The following is a 17,500-nucleotide window of genomic DNA, read 5'->3' on the forward strand; positions in this document are numbered from 1 at the left end:
CTCAGCTGCGTGCCACGAGACACAAGTTAATCTGAGCATTTTTTTGTTTTAATGCCGATTTAACCTAGCCATGTTTTACAGTTATCTTGAAATAATTGAGGTTCATCGCTAGAGGGTGCTGTTCATCTTTTTTTTTCTTTTTTTCTTTTTCTTTTTTGTATTATCGATCAGGAAAAAACTATAAAATAGATGAAGTGGATGTTTTCTATGGATCATATGGAATTTGAGTATATGAGTGAATGTTACTATGTAAATGTATAAGAATTTGTGGATAAGATTATTATGAGATTATTTATAATCAAACGACTACACTATACAACCACATCTACCTTTTATTTACATATTATACAGATATTTATATTTTACTTACAGAGCAGCTCCTCACTGGTTTGGCTCAGAAGCTTCTTTTCGATGTTCTCTTTCTCCAGGTACTCCTGCAGGTTAGGCATCTCCTCCGCCAACCGCCTGAGGGCAGAAGAGACGTGGTGTGAAGCGTAGCCCGCTGTTAAAGGCTACAGATGTAGTACATCTGTGAGGCTAACCGCACTTATTATATGAAGCCTTACAGAGGTCATATGGAATGATCTCATTCGATCAACCCTAATGTAACCCTTACAAACTTTCATCAACTCATTTGAATAACACGACCATAGCCCTCAAGAACTTTCCTAAAATGTTTTAGGATGTTCTGAACAGATTCTCTCTTAAAGGTTAAATCCCTTGCAGGTCTTAGTCCTGCTCATCCCACATGCTGATGTGTGAGTGAAACAGTGCATAGGTGTAGAGACCTGGACTTGGCGAGATGCAGGCCTATCCTCTCAGTCTGGTGCTATTCTGTTACTAGAGGACCTGAACACGCTTCTCCAACAGCACGTTCTTCTGGGCCTGATGACAACGCGCACACACATGCACACGCACACACACGGGCACACGTACAGACATACAGATGCTGTTTAATTTCTTCACATCTGTAGATACACTAGCATAAGTTGATATATACGTTTATGAGTTTGATTATGAGCTGATTTCAACTTGACAGGTACAGAGTATATAGTATACATAGAGAGTGCATAGTTTTACCAGATTGAGTGCTACAGATTCTTGTGATGAAAGGTGACAAACCCAGCGATATGAAGAAAACAAGTACTGGGTTAGTCCCTTAAAGGTTTAAAGGAGTCTCCCTTAAAGGTCCTAGTCCTGCTCATACCACATGATGACGTGTGAGTGAAACAGTGCAGAGGTGTAGAGACCTGGACTTGGCGACATGCAGGTCTTTCCTGGCAATTAGTGCTGCATTCTGCTGCAGGAGAACCAGAACATGCTTCTCCACACACACACACACACACACACACACACACACACACACACACACAGGTGCGCACATATACACATTCTGTTTAATTTCTTCACATCTGCAGCCTAGAGTAAGCTGAGGGTATAGTGTTAAACCAGGTACTACATAAACAGTATATAGTATATATACAGAGGTCTCTCTTCTCCAAAGTAGCGGAGAGATATGAAAGGATAAAAGGGGAAAAGAATAAAATGCACGTCGGTTTTAAATTCGCAGGCTGGAGTGGATAACGAGCACGTGACGGAAAGGCTTCCGTACCCGATGGGTCCAGTTCTCGTGGCACATTCGATGCCGCGCGGCCCCTGGGGCTCACGTTTTCAAGGGTCTAAGTGCGCACGTGCTGATGACCGGCGACCTAGCTCCGTGCCTGGGCACAATTCGGGCACTTTGACCCCCTTCAAGTGAATGGATAGATGGGGGAAAACCATACTTCCAGGCCCACCGTGTCACATCGACCATGCAGGGCAAAGTGGCTTCGTCCCTGGGCACACTTTCTTGTGATTTGAGCCTTTAAATAATACAGGATCCAGACTTCCAACGCTCTCTAAATCACATGCCCAGCAAAGTAGCCTTAAACCTGGACACACAATGGAGACCATTTGACCCTTTAAATCATACTACAACCAGACTTCCAGGCCCACCAGGTCACACAGTCATGCCCAGCAAAGGAGCTCTGGGCCTGGGCAGACCATGCAGTTTGACCCTTTAACCAAAACTAGAAACAGACCTCCAAGCCCAGGAGGTCACAGAATCATACCCAGTAAAGTAGCTAGCTAGCTTTCAGCTCAGTAAACCATACAATCAAATGTCCACCAAGCATTTAAACCGCAAGCATTTAAACCAGTAGATACAGCTAGTTACCGGCTGCACGGTTAACAGTGCAAAGCCATTACCAAGCTACCTAGCTAGCTAGCTAGCTAGCTACTGACTTTGCACTGTTAAAAGTGCTTCCGGTAGCTAGCTAGCTAGCTAGCTGGCAGCTCAGTAACCGTACAAATTCGCCTGCTGCTGAAAACTGTCAAGTTGTATTTATAGCTTTCGTTTTACTTCTCTCAGCTTACTTATTTGTTTTTTTTGTGTGTGTTTTTTTTAGGGAAGTTCAATAATTTCTTAGAAATCTTGGAACATTTTGCCAGTTGGCATCTAGGAAAGCCTTTCTGCCCACAGACAATAAACACAAGCCAGAATTCCTCAAACAGGAATGAATCTACTAATTTACAACACGGTTTAGTAACATTTCAGGCACATGAGTGGAGGAAGTAGCAAATTCTAAATGATGAAATCGAAGCTGATAAAAATCCATGAAAATTTAAGCTGGTCATGAAAAAATGCTTGTGAATTGAAAATGTAAGTGATAGTTATCTGGAAAAGAAAGGATTAAAACAGTCTTGATTTGATATATTTTTAAAAATCAAATATCAAGTTTGATCATTCATGACCAGGGGAGTTTCTATGAGGGTGTAAACAACAAATGCATGTGAACTAAATACTACAGTGGTATATAATGAAATAATTTGAATAACTTTGTGTCACGTCATTTAACGTTTAACTCAAGCCGTTTGTGTTACCGGACTCTTTTATCACTTAACGTTAGTAACTGTTTCAGTTGCCTTGTTTATCCAATAACATTCATTAATTAATCAATGGTTTAACCCAAGCAATTTTCGTTACTTCCGCCTCTCGAGGCAAAAATGTCAATCAGAACGTTGCGCCCGCAAACTTCAAATAAACGATAAATAAGGCAAGTAATAAAAATGGATAAAGTTGAAAGATAAGTTGATTAAACTTGAGTCAAATAAAACTACTTATCAGTCAAAACATCAATTCATATGCATTTTATTGACCCTAAATTTAATTTACGTGCATTTTAATCAGCCATATTTTTGATGTACAGACCTGAGTTTTGTCGTTGAAGAGAATAAAAGAATCCGTCGTGTAAACTTACGCCATCTGCAGGCTGAGATGGTGTTGGGGTGACCCGGATGTGACATTTGCCAAGCTGATGACATATCGCGATATTAATTGTGAGATTTCCTTACCATCTTTGCTCTTCGCAGAAGGGCACAATGCGGTTTACAGGGCACAGTTTGACCGTTTAAATAAAACTAGAAACAGACTTCCAGGCCCAAGAGGTCACACCTTCATGCCTAGCAAGGTTGCTTTACACCTGCGCACACTTCAGACCGTTTCACTCTTTTAATCATTCAAAGTACCACATTTCCAGACCCAAGAGGTCACAGAATCATACCCAGCAAAATAGCTCTGGGCCTTGGCATACTTCATTCACTTTGTGCCTTTAAATAATATTACAACCAGATTTCCCAGCCCAAGAGGTCACACTGTCATGCCCAGCAAAGTAGCTCTGGGATTGGGCAGACCATACAGTTTGACCCTTTAAATAATACTACAACCAGATTTCCAAGCCCAAGAGGTGACACGTTCATGTTCAGCAACGTAGCTCTGGGTCTGGGCACAATTCGTCACATTTGAGCCTTTAAATAATACTACAACCAGACTTCCAGGCCTCATACAGAGAAAGGCTGAGGGATAGACTGTTCCATTGCTCCTGGACACCATCACACTGATCCTTGTCTCCCCAAAGGTCACAGAGAGGTCAACGATTTCAAAGCGCTCCTCATTCATAGCCAGAGAACCAATGACTATATCTGCTCTTTTACAGACCACCTTAAAAGAAAAAAATAAAATAAAAATTCTGAATTAGCAATCTGCATATTAGAATTTGTGCATTAGAATCTGCCCATAAACATGTTTTCCATCTTAGATGTGTTACAACCCTATCCAGGCATTGAGGTCATAACAAGAATGTGATAAGACTGGTAGTTCGATGGCATGTCGCATGACTAGACACTGGATTGGTAGATGAGGTGAAACTTTGTGTTCACCATTCTTAATTCAATATACACAAACAATAATTAAGTTCAGGAGTGGCTGAATGCCAACATAAACAAATTCCACACTACAAAAGAAATACCACAACCAACTACACTTCACAGGACAAAAATAAAATACAAATTTACATTTACATTTATGGCATTTAGCAGACTTACAAAAGTGCTTTGTCATTTACTTATAGAATATATCCAAGTACAGTATAGTAGGTTAGAATTAAACATACCAATGAACTAGAATACTGTAGAATACAGGGATGAATGCTGATACCTAGAAGTGCAAAATACATAAGGTCTATCTTAAACAATGATAAGTGCTATAAACAATAAGTGCTAGAGTTTGTTAAAAAAAAATATAAACAGTGCCCTACAATAAGTACTAAATTCAGGCAGTCAATAAGGGAGCAGTGTCAGTTGTCCTTTAAATATTCTGCAAATAGATGGGTCTTCAGTCTGCGTTTGAAGACTGCAAGGGACTCTGCTGTCCAGACAGCAAGTGGGAGTTCATTCCACAATCTTGGAGCCAGGACAGAAAATAGTCTCGATGCTTGTCGTCCATGAGACCTGAAGCATCATGCTGAGCCGTATTTGAGGTTCGTAGTACTTGAGGGACGGATCGGGCTTTGACCGTTGACCTCATGTATGAAGGGGCTTGTCCACTTTGTAGGCAAGCATCAAGGTTTTAAATCTGATGCGTGCAGCTACAGGGAGCCAATGAAGGGAGTGCAGCAGTGGAGTAACATGTGAACTTCGGAAGATTGAAGACCAGTTGTGCTGCTGCGTTCTGGACAAGTTGTAGAGGTTTGATGGCTCTTAGAGGAAGACCAGCAAGTAGCAAGTTGCAGTAGTCCAGCTTTGAGATCACAAGAGACTGCACAAGCACCTGGGTAGCTTCCTGCGAAAGAAAGGGTCGAATCCTTCGTATGTTACACAGGAGGAATCTGCAAGACCGGGTTAGATTAGAAACATGAGTTGAGAATGACAACCAGTTGTCCAAAGTTACGCCCAGGCTACGGTCAGCTTCAAACAAATCTTACACCAACTCCCTGACAATAAACAGACAATAACCCCAAACAAACAGGCACCACTTCCTACAATCAGTCACTATATACATAAACATACACTAGAACATACACTTTAGTCTATCACAGGGATCACAATGATAAACAGAAGACAGTGAATGCTCACGTACAGATCTACACCTACACAAGATGACTGGGGACATCACAAGACAAGGTGAGCACAGCCAAGAACATTAAAAACCAAACCCACAACTCACACACTGTTCTGCCGACTCTAGTATGAGCATGGGCAAACAACCACCTTCTTCCAGCAGGATCCTTATATGGGCCACAGAAATCACTTAAAGTAGGGCAGATCCAGTAACCAGGTGCACAGAAAGTCCAAAATCCCAGACTGGACCAAGAGCGCACTGCATGCGTAACACATGCCTTTTCATCTGAGTAATGATCTTTTCATAAGATTAGGAACTCATTAAGGAACCTTGCTACATATGTACTTTTGTAATTATGTAGACAAAAATCTGATACTCTAGGCTAAGAACATCAAAAGACAGTGACATGAGCAAAGCTGCACAATGCTGCTCTCTCACCTCTCCAATCATGCCATTACAAACTAGGTGGAGGTCATAGGAAAATATGATATTGCGAGAGAGTTTCTTCAGGTTGCCAATGCAGAAACCTTTACAGCCAAGTTTAGTGTAGGGCTCTGTGTCTCCAACAATCCTGGACGTATAAGAAAGCTTACTGTTTGAAGTATAAAGCTCATATTATATGTCTCCTACATCAGATCTTCTGAGGCAAACCTACGAAATGGAAAGGTTCTTCATTTCATCAGCGGGGTGCTTCCAGTAAAGTAAATTCTTCCTGTAAAGTAAACAGCATTGCACATATGTTTAGATACTTCTTTAAGGGTCATTTGTTTTATAATATAGTCTTGAATGAAGCTAAAAGGTACATCAGTATGTAAAACCCTCCAGGACCTCATTTTATTCCCTGTGTTCAGCTATTACTCTTATTGTAGGATGGTAAAATGAGTACTTGTCCCTCTAAGTCACTGCCGAATCACAATTTAGGCCTTATGCTTTGTTCGGTATGTTTCAAATGGGTCAGCCGATGGTTCCATCATCATTATTCACTACTGCTCCTCATACATTTCCACATGCTGCTTTCTTAATTTGTCATTTGTTGCTTGTTACCACTTTTGGGACATGAAATTTAGAGAGGCCATTTTTGTTTGTAAATGTGTTAAATGGGAGAAAAGCCTTTAAACTCTGGCTCATTAAAAGGACACTATTTACTAGGCTTTCCTCGTGTTCTGTTGATTAGGAATCTCTAGTGCATGGCTGATAGATGTTAGAAATCAAATGCATGTTCATCTATGAGGACTGGATAACAAGGGGCCCAATAAATTGATTCAGATGACCTGGTGGTGCTGGTGAACACGTTCAGTGGCTTTCCACTGAGGAATGGAGAATTGCATCATGTTCTGCTGTGACACTGCACATGTGGCTTTGGTTGCATTTCTCCCAAAGGATGAGAAGAGAAAGGCAAGGCAAGCGTAAAGAGGCAGAGCCGAAGGCGATAGTAGGAGGGTGTGAGTTGATGGGTGATGTCGGCAGTGGGCGAGCAGGTACCAGACGTCATGACAAGTCCTCCTGTTCGGTCATGCCTACAACAAATGGAAGGACAGTCAGGCCTGGCCAAAACAAATCCAATGCAAATTAATTGCTTGCAAACAAAGGAAGGAGAGCAACTCTGGATTATGGCACTGGCTAATGAAGGGCTGGCCCATACTGGGGTAGAGCTACTGCAGTGCACAATACTGTCCTTGCCACTACATAGGTGTGCCTCCCTCACAAGTGTCAGCTCAGTAATGTAACACACACACACTGACCCACTGTTATCACTCCTCTGACTTATCCACTCCTTTTCTTGATTTGCTTTCATATGTTACTTGTACGCACCCTTTGTTCTGACAGCAAAACGCCTATTAACAAACGCAAGGTCCTATTCATCTCAAGGAAGAAACGCATGTTGGTATACACAGACATGCTCCATTCAGTTGACCTTAACTGAACAATAACAATCAAGCAGTCTTTGACAGGGCTGAACTGGGATAGCAGCAAAAACAGACTAACAGGACTCACATGAGACACACAACACAAGTTAATCATCACCCTACCAACATGGAACTTAACAATTAACATGTGATTCTTTTGCCTCTGTTTAGAATTTGGTACCATTGCTGTTTGTGTTTCTACTTCATTCTGCTGCCTTAGAAGGTGCCTTCCACTCTGGCAGATATGCATGTGAGGAACCTCTGTAGTCAGTGATCGTGCGTAATCTGTTCCAAACATGCCCGAGCTCAGAGTTGAGGTAGGTGGCCTTCACTCTATCTCTGTAGTCCCTTTTGGTAAGCCTGTTGGTCTTTTGAATGTCATACCTGGACTGTGGTATACTTTGTCATTGCTAGTGTATTAATAACACTTTGAACCTTGTAATACTATCAATATGTGAGATTTAGCATTACAATGTTTTACCAATGAAACTTCGTACAAAAAGGAATATATTATGATGTTGTATATTTTGATCTAAATTTCTGCTGGGTCTTCTGATGATTACAATTAGTCAGAGAAAGGAAACCACTTAAATGTCTCCAGGATCTGATCTATTCTGATTGGTTTATTAATGCTGCTATCCAATATCACCCAAGGTGGAAGAATTCCTTTTGGATTCTTGCTTCTGCCAAGGATTCTTCTTTATCCCACAAAAGTAGTTTCATCTTGCTCAATACGATATCTAAACCTGGGGTCCTTTACAGCTGCTTTTAAGCAATGTTTCTTGCATATGAATTAAACTTAATTAAAAATAGTGCACACCAGAGTCAGATGTTTAGGGACAACCATCAAAGAAAGTAAATCAATGGCAAATATAAAATATTAAGAGGGACTTTTATTGTGTCCAGCAGAGGTCAGTGTTTGCCTAATAGTGACCAGCTGGTGACTGGCTTGGACATTTACTCAGAACTGGACTAAGATGTGTTTCATTAAGGAAAATTAAACACAAAACTGTTCAGTGGTGGATCTGAACCCTTTTCCTGAGCATAATAATGTGCACACAACCAACAATACCTCTTTTCCATTTCCGTAGCTCAGTGGTTAACGTACTTGACTTGGAAGGTTGCTGGTTCAAGCCACACCACTGTTGGGCCCCTGAGCAAGACCCTTAACCCTCAATTGCTCAAGTTGTACTCAGTCATAAATGTAAGTCGCTTTGCAGAAAAGTGTAAATGTAAATTAAATGTCAGTCAAGATAAACAACAATATTGCTCTTACCTGCGGAAGTCCACTCTGTCCATGAAGGTGCTGTTAAATCTGGACTCGATGATTCTTCGAGTCTCTATCTCATGGAATACACCTCCCAGTTTGTAGACACAATACAGCACACTGTCTCTGACCACCATGCCAACATAATCACTTTGTGACTGTATGTGGACAGGTAACATAATGCACTGGCTATAAGTGACAGCAACACATTCTGTATAAAGCCAGTGCCCTTTTCAATAAAACAATAACAAACCATTAAACTGTACCACCAATGAAACCATCTATGAATACAGGAATTGTGCAAGTGTGCTGCTGCAGATTAGAATTAATACAATTATTCACGGTTCATCTAGTTCCCACACAAAAAGAAAATGCAGCCTCATTACATTCTTATTTCCCAGGTAAAGGACAAACAGATTGTCTTCCTCTGCCCTACTTTGGTGCCATCTGCGGCTGTCCCCATGTGGAGGATCTACTGAGGGCCGGCGAAGCATAAGATTGAAGGCTGTGAAGGCACGGAGGTCTTCCAAGTTTGTAGGAGAGCGAAGCTCTATGTGGCTATCACCAGAGAATAACATGGGACCCCTGATCTGGAGGCACAAGGCACAAATGCCATATGCCCAAACAATAACAAAAGTCGGGAAGATTAGATAATGCTTTTAAAATGTTCTAGAATGTGAAAAGTCAATAAGTAAATATTTAAAATTATAAATATTGAATAGTTGAAATGTCAATGGCAATTTGTCACTGGAATCCCTGGGTCTGGGAAATCAGTCCAAAAGATATCTTGGATTTTGCTTTTGCAGACAGTGAGTCAGGGTGAGAAGAGCTAAACCATGCTGGGGAAGCTCCCCTAGTGTTCTTCAGCACTTACACTGTTGACCATGTCCCTGCTCTCCTTGATCATGTCTTTGATCCTTGTGATACTGTTGGACATGTGGGTTGTGCTGTGACCCTCCACCTCAGCCAGAGTATCAGGCAGCAAGGGGAGGAGTTTGTTAAGCTCCTTCACTGACAAGAAGCATGTCAACAAATGCACTCCTTAGAGCAAGTTTCCTTAGCACTTCTTTGAATACACAGCACATAGGTGGTCATATCAATATGTGCTAATTCTAGCTAAGGATGGGCATGGACCTTTAAGGCATTATGAAAGAAAGCCAGCACCGAATTCTCTTTTGCTGGCCTGACTCCTACACTAAGACCTGGAAAAACTATGCCTTTATTTTGTTACAATAAAATCATTATTGTCCGCCAATCCCTCCATCCGTGCAGCAGGTGAAGAAGCTTACATGTTTTGTTGACATGGCTGAGTATACTGTGCACATCTGAATCGCCACTGGAAACTGTCATCTTGTCCAACCCCTTACTTATATTCTCCAGTCGTGCTATGATAAAGTTCACTATGCTGTTGGCAGCCTGGACAGCATCCTTAGTTTGGTTCAGAACAGCAGTAATATCATCTAAATGAAAAGAAATAGATCCAAAAGTGTGTTAAAGTGGGGCTGTTGGCTGGGTAGTGGATGCACTGTGGTACACTGGGGATACACTGGGGGTGAACTGGGGTACACTGGGGGATACACTGGGGGGTACACACCACTGGAAATGTTGTTCAGCTCCTCCTTGATGGCTTGAATCTCTCTGTTCATACTCCTTTGTTTATCCTTCCCCTTTTCTAAGCGCTTTTTAATGGCACTGTATTTTTGCATGATCTCTTAAGGGAAATATGAAAAGTTGTTTTATCAAGGTGGACCATGCCATATTCAAAGCATGAGCTTTATGTGGCTCTTATGAGTTAGGAAGCAATACAAGCTAAATAAAAGCTAAACTTGGTTTTGTACAATGACACTAGTGCCCTTAAAAAATGATTCAGGAAAAAACCCCACAGCTTTCCAATTATTTAGAATAATAATTCTATGGTGTCTGATGTTTACTGCATTTGGTTTTCACTGGAGCTACAAGGATAATTTATCTAACAATCCAGAACCTTTTGTAAATAACTACATGCATCAATGATATTATTTAGAATAATTAATATACATAATACTATTTATATTTACAAATAATAATTTGTAAATATTGTATTTTGTAAAATAGCATGGATAGTCTGTATTTAGAAATGTATGTTTATAATGGAATACATTTTTGTCCACATTTCTTCCAGCTTTCTGGTACAATTTTGCCTTCAAAGGAGGAAAATGATTCCAATTATGCAAGTTAGCTGCCCTCATAAAGTTACCATGTGAGACTAGTGTAAAACTATTAAAGGAAATGTCCAGAAAAGCCTTAGCTGATTGAATACACCTGCGGTAAGTAAAAAACTGTGAAAAAGTGATATTTATACAGGCCTACTGCATATCAAAGCTATATCAAATAATACTAACAGCACAGACACCTTTTAACTCATTCTTAGTCATATTTTTAAGTTGCTTTGGAAAAAAGTGTCCATTAAATTGCATAAATGTAAAAGCAGCAATGTGTTCAAATATATACTGTTTGTGTGCACAATAGTATGCTCAGGAAAAGGGTTCAAATCAGGCACTGAACAGTTTGGTGATTGGAACATGCTCACCAAAATCCACTTTATCATCTGTTAACAAGCAGTCCTACCTAAAATCACATCAACAAACTCCATGATCAGTAACAGTTCAGTTAGCTATATAGCTCAGAATCAGAAACTTTATTTCACCAAGAATATTTTCCATACAAGGAATTTGTCTTGGTGAGTGCACACAAAAATCTAACAAATTAAACAGAACTGACAACAGACCTTTAAAAGTTATTTAAATAAGGCAGCATGCTTCATCACCATGTTGTTGTAGCATCCTGAAGCTTTGGGAGACTACATCCAATCATCCTCTGCGCTGTCCTGCGCTGGAATTTGGCTCGTTCTTGTAAGGTGGAGGAACCAAACCAGATGGTGATGGATGATGTGAGGAGGGACTCTATGATAGCTGTGTAGAATTATCTACTCTTTGCCCAAACGTTCCTTATCCTCACTAACGGTATCAGGATCAGCACCTACTCTATCTGAGGTGTCCATGATAAATACAGGAAACACCTGACACATCTGATGGTATTATGGTAGATAGCTAGGGTATATAGATAGCTAATCACAAGGTAACTTAACGCTACTGCGTAAATCTGATGTCTTTGACGAACGTCAGATATGTAATTATGGCATACTGGTGTGTCAAAATAAACTAAGTGATAGGCATTTTTGCGTTTTGATTTTAAAGAAGCGAAACTTACTTTCTTCCTCTTTCATTCTTCAAAAAACCAGCAAGCTAGCCTGATGCTGAGTTAGCTGGTAAACAAACCAGAATCCAATACATGTGCGTTACAAGGAAAAGCTTCCTCCTTCGCCGGAGCAAGGCATAACAGTTCCGCATTTCGGGTATTCTGGAGCAGGTGGCCTAGCAAAAATAGGAACACGCAGAATGTGCTGAAAATCCTATGTAGTAGCTAACCTGAATACATTTTTTTTTTTTTTAACAATAATCATTTATAAGGTCCCATGATCTCCAAATTCAATGTAAGGGGCTGACCATGTTGAAGGGCGGGCTGAAGACAAACCCTTGTTGTTGCCATGATGACATTCTGATTACCTTTGTTTTGCCTTCTCAAGGTTTCTCCTTGCCCACTACGTTTCTGGAGTTGGACTTCAAGAGTATGTGAAGAGAAAATGACAAAGTATATTGTGTGCTATGCTGAATGGACATTTATTTATTTAGTTTATATAATTCAACAATGGCCATATGTTCTTCAAACATCTTACTTTATTCAGTGGTACTGATTAAAAAACTTTGGACTTCTAGAGCTTTCTGGTTGTTGTTGTTTGCTGTATTAGAGGCTGACTCAAACCATATATGAAGAGAGAATATGATGTTTTCAATGTGTGAAAATTCATAGCATTAATCACCATTATTCATAAACATATTTTCCATACATATTATATTGCACTGAATAACTTTGAGTACCTTTCTTTGGTCTTCACAGCCTCAGCTTTCTTGCACACTGCACTGAGTTCCAAGAGGTGGGTTCTCTGCCATTCTAATCAAACTTCTGCTGTCCAACTTGAGTTTCTTGATGTGGACTCAAGTAGTATGTGAAGAGAAAAGGATGAATGGTCATTAAGAATAGCACTTAACACTATAGTTATGTATTATGAATTTTCACTGTATGAATCACTATTCATGAATGTTGACATTTTCCTCACATATCAAATTATATTTAATAACTTTTCTGTCTTTACTTCGTATACGAAGCTTGAAAATGTGAAACATCACATGGCCATTCAGAATATCACTTGCCATACTTTAAATATTTGGGAAATTAGTTGTATCAACTAATATTTAGTAAAGAACATTTATGTACATATCATTGTGTTTCAGTGACTCTCTTTGATTACCTTTCTTCATCTTAAAAAGCTGCCTGTGGCCTCTGCCGATGTACTTGAGATGGGCTCAAACAGTATGTGCAGAGAAATGACAACTACTAGTTCAGCTACTCACTCACTTTGAGTAAAAATGTGAAAGCTCATGGCATCTTTATCTGAGCTCCAGAGGTCTTCAGTGGGGCAGGTCAGACAATCTGCATCCTCCCAATATATATCAATATTACATAATTACAAAATCACATAATTAAAAAAAATAATTTTCCCTTAATAATTACAACATTTTTATTTAAAATGATGTAATTGCTTTGGGGAAAACTAGAAGGTTTCTGTAATATTTATATTTATATTAACAGCAAAGTTAATAGAAAAATTAATATATAGGTTTGGGGCACTTAAGATAGGGAAACAAACAACTCCTCTAGAGGACACAATACTGAGAGGATTTATTGGTGCGTTATGTACGTACCTGAGGTTGACTACTGGAAATACAATCCTTGCTCTGTGTTTCTTTTCTCTGAGGAAACATTGTCAAATTAACTTCAGTGAAGCTACAAGAAAATTAGAAAATGTCTTTTTAATCTTATATTACAATTGTGTAAAGGTTCAGTCTTTAAAATTACATAAATGTTGATAAACTTACTAAAGTGTTTGAGGAAGGATGATGATTCTCTCCTTGATTATCACCCTGCAATGAAGTCACAGAAACATGACTAGAGTTGTATTCATCTTTATTAACATTACATAAATGTTATTAAACTTAGCCAGCATGAAAGAGCATGTTGTAAGAAGTACAATATGCAAATAGCTTGCCAAGTGATTGATTTACATTTTATTGTTATGCATAAAGATTGTGTAATCTACATTCCTGATAGAAACATTTAATAACAATTAAATAACATTTTCCTAAATTTTCTATTGCCATAAAAGAGTTCTGTAATTTGTCTCTTACAAAGATTTTTCTACCTAGGCTGACAATGAGCCTCAACATTTTACCATAAAGATGTGGTAAGTTTAAAAATATTTACATTTTTTTGTGTGTTTAAGAACAATTTACGTAAATTGTCTACAATCAGATCAGTTCCATAATTTACATTTAGCTGTTAACATTTTCACAATTTTTTTATTGTCACAGAAATATTTTGTTGTTCAATTTTAAAAGATTTATGTAATTTCTTTTTATAGACGTCTTCTTGGGTAGATCCCTGCTGAAAGCAGTAGCTCAGCACATTTTGTAATTTCACTAGAATATCAGCAATATTTTCTCACAAAGTTTGTATTTGGCAGAAAGGTTATGTTAAACAACAGCTGATTAGGGTCTGCTTACTAACCTTATACAATTATTCTGTTAAATTATGCAATTTGTTGTTGCTGTTATTTTAATAAAACTTACCTAATTGTGTAAAAATGTCCAAGCATCCTAATATAAAATGACATATTTTGCCAATATCCTGCCATAGCCTTTACAGAATCTTTCTATGTCCTAACAGAGATATTTGTTTTCTATATTGTGTAAGCCTGACTCTAACCTAGTGTCCAATATGTGGGGAGGTTACTGATGGTGTGACCTACCCCACTGGAGACCTCAGGCAATCAGATAAAGACCAGATTTGGACTACAGAAATCTTACAGAATCTGTACATCTCTCCAATGCCCACATCCCTGGGGGACTATAACCTGAACAGCAGAAAAAAAAAAAACGTACATGGTTACAGTCAGTCAACTATCCAATGTATTTAGAAAGCCATTCTTAAATTACAATGAGCCTCAACATTTTACCATAAAGATGTGGTAAGTTTAAAAATATTTACTTTTTTTTGTGTGTTTAAGAACAATTTACGTAAATTGTCTACAATCAGTATGAGACGAAAAGAAAAAAAGCACAATTCCTGTTCAAATAATACTACAGTTTCAGCGTCATTTCCAAGGCAACAGTTAGAAAATATGACGCAAACGAACTTGGAACCTTTTCCTGAAAATGGACAGGATTGTTTTTCTATGTTGTAGGTCTACATGTACAATATTCAACTCATACAAAAATAGGAACAACAGAACCTTTTAAGTAAAAAACAGCATTAAGAACAGGGTATACTAACGGAATTTTTGTCGTTGTCGAGTAGGTTCTTCATACTGTTGCACTGCATGGATTACTGATGATGCGGATGACTGTTAATCATTTGTACACAGCTAGTTAGCGTATTTATGAATGACCATGCTGTGTTATTACTGGAAAGGAAACGGTTAGCATACAAGCCTTTCTGGATCTGCTAGCCATTAAAAAATGTTTAAGAAGCAAGACACATGCGCGCACACACACACACACACACAAAAAAAAAAAAAAAAAAACAAAAAAAAAAAACACTGATACACAAGCCATTGACCAAATGCACCAGTGGATTCATCACGGGTCTCTCAGAGTATCACCAGAATGGTTTCTCTGGCTTTTAACTGTTTCATGAAGTTTTGCAAATAATTAAGTTCACATTTGCTATAAATTGATCATAAACACGCTTACTGCTTTCAGTTCTGCAGCAGAATCAATTACTGTACAGGGATGATGGAACAAAATGACAGTAAGAAATCCTTTTTTTTTAAAATTATTATTAATTTATTTTACAGTCCAGCTCCACATATTAAAGGAAGAAAACACTACAGACAGGAAATCCAGTTCCTGTAACACTGATGAATTCCTTTCTATCTGGTGTTGTTCTTTACCCCGAGACCAAGAACTACTCACCAATTCTAGCTGCACAGACCAAGGCCCAAAACCTGAAAGTCTTCTACTGAATCTATAGTCCAGATATGGTATTGCTGGGTTTTCATAATGTATTCAACTGTTTTTGAAAAAATTGTCCCAAAATAAGCATTTACAAGAGCTTTCCGAAAATGTTACGAATTCAGAAGACAGGTGGTTCTTGCAGAAGTCCAAGACCGTAGAGGTGTAGGTTGAATATAGGCCTTTGGCACAACTAAAGATATGGTTAGCTTGGTTCCAGACCTTACCTGTAGTACAGGGTCTCAGATTTTTGGGGCAGATCAAGGAGATAACTGGTTACCAATTAGATGGTCATGATGTATACATGTATTCAGAACACATTTTAATTCAATGTGGCATGGAAACAATTTGCAGAAAAGCAACAGTATTAGCTCAGCCAGAAATAAGTGGCGGCAACCTTAGGGTACAGAATATTAGTAACAGTTATGCAAATATGATTATGTTCAATTCATCTTATGACGTAATACAGTAGCTGGGCACTTCACAGTAAAACACAGAATCAGATAACCAAAAGCATAAGATGTTGACTTACTTTCCATATCTATTCTAAATGTATATTTTGCCAGGTCAGTTTAAGTAGGCGAAAGGGCCAAACAAAACAATGCACATCACATTAGCATAGTCCTCCACACTTAAAAGTTCACATGATGGTAAATTAAACCCTGCTTCAAATGTGTTTTAAGATACACTTGTCATTAGCGTGGTCAACAAGAAACATAGAGCAAATTATTTTGTGTACAAGATCAGTGAGACAGATAGGTGTCTGTGTGTAAGGAGGTGTGGAAGAAAGAAAGAAATGAAGGAGTGGTATATCCTAAACACAGCAGAAAAGTAGTCACTTGCATTTCTTTGGAGATCTGCCTTGATTCCCTGAATTAGGTGTATTAAATCTGGCATGGCGCTAACTATTGCAGGAAGAAGTGAGGAGCCATGTCCAAAATGTTCAACTCTATTTACAAACACCTATCACCAGGTGCTATGAACAATTTGAAACCACCAGTACAAGAACCAATAAATGGTAAAGTAAGTTAAAATATCAGAATAACCTAAACCTGCAGTGTGGTATCACACTTGTTATCATAAAGGGGGATAATAGTCAGAAGAAATCAGCTCTTTCCATGCAAAGGATTGTGTAAATGTATCCAGTATTCTGAATAAGGTAATATTTTCAATATGCATATTACTGCATGTCTTGACAAGATGAGCAATCTAATTTTCATTTGTTTGCAAAGGTAACCTGCAACCTGAATGGGACAGTGACATCCCCTCTCCCCATAAACATTGTGGGGCCATATTCTCCTTCTACTACACTATGTGGTGGAAATGTCCACTGGAAAAGGCCTTCCAGCATGTTGATGTAGACAACAGGTTTTACAACCAAAATTGTGGAAAGTATCATACGTCTAATACAGACTATGCATGCAACAATTACCACTCAACTTACCCAAGTGATTTCATAACTGGAGCTTATTAGTTGAAAGGAAACTGATTTTCATTAGATAAGATGGTTGACTGTGTCTGCTGATCTGTGGAGTTGGATACGTCTTTCAGTTGAAACATGCTTGCTTGGAATATGATTTAAAACAGGATGCGAGATACCTTAGTCAGAATACTGCCATCTTCTGACTATAATCAAAAAATGAGCATGTGTGGAAACATAGCTAGAGCTTATCGATTTCTCACGTTTAATGGATTTATATGATGGCTAATCAAACATTTT

At 38.8% G+C, this 17,500-nt stretch overlaps 1 protein-coding gene and 1 long non-coding RNA gene across 4 annotated transcripts in view; both read right to left on the reverse strand.

The window, feature by feature from the left end:
* Nucleotides 1-5,116: 5,116 nt before the first annotated feature.
* On the reverse strand, nucleotides 5,117-12,001 carry LOC118240844. 3 transcript variants are annotated; one of them, XR_004775685.1, is made up of 4 exons: nucleotides 11,418-12,001; nucleotides 6,709-6,954; nucleotides 6,031-6,149; nucleotides 5,117-5,158 (listed from the first exon to the last, which is right to left on the reverse strand). It is a non-coding gene; the product is annotated as an uncharacterized LOC118240844 (long non-coding RNA). The 3 variants fall into 3 exon arrangements; XR_004775684.1 differs by lacking the exon at nucleotides 5,117-5,158 and having other exon boundaries at nucleotides 5,204-6,149; nucleotides 11,379-12,000; XR_004775683.1 differs by lacking the exon at nucleotides 5,117-5,158 and having other exon boundaries at nucleotides 5,204-6,149; nucleotides 11,418-11,996.
* Nucleotides 12,002-15,612: 3,611 nt separating this feature from the next.
* Nucleotides 15,613-17,500, reverse strand: part of ttc39c (tetratricopeptide repeat domain 39C) — a 12,185-nt gene continuing 10,297 nt past the window's right edge. The window contains exon 14 of the mRNA XM_027005420.2: nucleotides 15,613-17,500. This exon is cut by the window's right edge and continues 562 nt beyond it. The gene's annotated coding sequence lies outside the window, so the exon portion shown is untranslated.

The sequence above is a fragment of the Electrophorus electricus genome, chromosome 26, assembly GCF_013358815.1.
Source record: "Electrophorus electricus isolate fEleEle1 chromosome 26, fEleEle1.pri, whole genome shotgun sequence".
Lineage (NCBI taxonomy): Eukaryota > Metazoa > Chordata > Actinopteri > Gymnotiformes > Gymnotidae > Electrophorus > Electrophorus electricus.